This window comes from Oncorhynchus keta, unplaced genomic scaffold (assembly GCF_023373465.1).
Source record: "Oncorhynchus keta strain PuntledgeMale-10-30-2019 unplaced genomic scaffold, Oket_V2 Un_contig_17939_pilon_pilon, whole genome shotgun sequence".
NCBI lineage: Eukaryota > Metazoa > Chordata > Actinopteri > Salmoniformes > Salmonidae > Oncorhynchus > Oncorhynchus keta.
This window is the reverse complement of record NW_026280659.1, coordinates 25322-27500: the sequence shown is the minus strand read 5'-3', so window position 1 is coordinate 27500 and position 2179 is coordinate 25322. Positions and strand designations below refer to the sequence as shown.

Genomic DNA, 2179 nt, shown 5'->3' with positions numbered 1-2179 from the left:
TTTGTTTTTCTATGTTTTGGGTATTTCTATGTTTCAGCCTAGTATGGTTCTCAATCAGAGGCAGGTGTCATTAGTTGTCTCTGATTGAGAATCATACCTTAGGTAGCCTGGGTTTCACTGTGTGTTTGTGGGTGATTGTTCCTGTCTCTGTCTTTGCACCAGATAGGACTGTTTTGAGTTTTCACATTTCTTGTTTTTTTGTAGTCAGTTGTTCATGTGTACCTTAACGCATTAAAAGAACCATGGACAATTACCACGCCTGCATATTGGTCCTCTGATCCTTTCAGGTTGGAGTTCGGAAGAAGAGGAGGAAATTCATTACAAGAACAGAAATGTCAAATTAATATGAAAAGCTTATTAAAAATATGGAAATACAAAAATACATATCCATCTCACCTCTAATATTGTTTTATGTCCTGCGGGTTGGAGTAGAAAGATGACGAGACCAACGGGATCCTGTCAGGTTGGAGTAGAAAGATGAGGAGACCAACGGGATCCTGTCAGGTTGGAGTAGAAAGAAGACGAGACCAACGGGATCCTGTCAGGTTGGAGTAGAAAGATGACGAGACCAACGGGATCCTGTCAGGTTGGAGTAGAAAGATGACGAGACCAACGGGATCCTGTCAGGTTGGAGTAGAAAGAAGACGAGACCAACGGGATCCTGTCAGGTTGGAGTAGAAAGAAGACGAGACCAACGGGATCCTGTCAGGTTGGAGTAGAAAGATGACGAGACCAACGGGATCCTGTCAGGTTGGAGTAGAAAGATGACGAGACCAACGGGATCCTGTCAGGTTGGAGTAGAAAGAAGACGAGACCAACGGGATCCTGTCAGGTTGGAGTAGAAAGAAGACGAGACCAACGGGATCCTGTCAGGTTGGAGTAGAAAGATGACGAGACCAACGGGATCCTGTCAGGTTGGAGTAGAAAGATGACGAGACCAACGGGATCCTGTCAGGTTGGAGTAGAAAGAAGACGAGACCAACGGGATCCTGTCAGGTTGGAGTAGAAAGAAGACGAGACCAACGGGATCCTGTCAGGTTGGAGTAGAAAGAAGACGAGACCAACGGGATCCTGTCAGGTTGGAGTAGAAAGAAGACGAGACCAACGGGATCCTGTCAGGTTGGAGTAGAAAGAAGACGAGACCAACGGGATCCTGTCAGGTTGGAGTAGAAAGAAGACGAGACCAACGGGATCCTGTCAGGTTGGAGTAGAAAGAAGACGAGACCAACGGGATCCTGTCAGGTTGGAGTAGAAAGAAGACGAGACCAACGGGATCCTGTCAGGTTGGAGTAGAAAGAAGACGAGACCAACGGGATCCTGTCAGGTTGGAGTAGAAAGAAGACGAGACCAACGGGATCCTGTCAGGTTGGAGTAGAAAGAAGACGAGACCAACGGGATCCTGTCAGGTTGGAGTAGAAAGAAGACGAGACCAACGGGAAAGGGATCCTGTCAGGTTGCCAGTTGCCTTTCATTCTCACACAGAATCCAGCCTTGCAGACCAGACGCAATTTTCCTGTTTTTTTACAACTTTTTCATCTGGCCTCCATTAATTTAGTCACCCTAATTCTGGCCATCATCATACAGCGGTAAAAACTCCAAAATATCTTCTGAACAGATTATGATAGAGACATGAGGTTTGGACCGTAGGTTTTCTTAGAGGAGTATCTACACAATTAACATATTGATCTACAGTATTGGTAAAAATATGCGTTTTTGATTTGGCACCCTACTGTTGGGCTACTGTTTTGAAGTAGGGTCATTTCTCGTCTTTAGATTAATGAGGCTTAATTTACTTTGACAGCTATTTATTTTTAAGAGATGGCTAGAACATTTCCTCAATTCCTCAAATGGACATTTGAGTACAATCTAGTCTAGCCTATATTTGTGCAATGGTTCTTCATACAGGGGTCAGAGGAGCTCGGCTTGCCCCGTACCATCTCCCAAGCCTCACGAGAGGAAAGAATGCCCTCCTCTTCACCCAGAATGAGGGCAGTGAGTTTGTCCATATAAAACTCTCACTGGGATAACCTTCCCGTGCAAATATCATGAAACAGGAAGATCTCGTTGAAAGGTCTTTATATAGACTGACGCCTAAGGTTCTAACGGCAGATTAAAACCTAGAGGTGACAGGCGACCTCCTTGTATCATCCCACCAGCTGAAACAAACCTCTAGAGATTG

At 45.2% G+C, this 2179-nt stretch overlaps 1 long non-coding RNA gene across 1 annotated transcript; it reads left to right on the top strand.

The window, feature by feature from the left end:
* The first annotated feature begins 628 nt into the window (after positions 1-628).
* On the top strand, positions 629-1431 carry LOC127919956 (uncharacterized). The gene is made up of 3 exons (XR_008104614.1): positions 629-668; positions 751-873; positions 956-1431. It is a non-coding gene; the product is annotated as an uncharacterized LOC127919956 (long non-coding RNA).
* Positions 1432-2179: the final 748 nt, after the last annotated feature.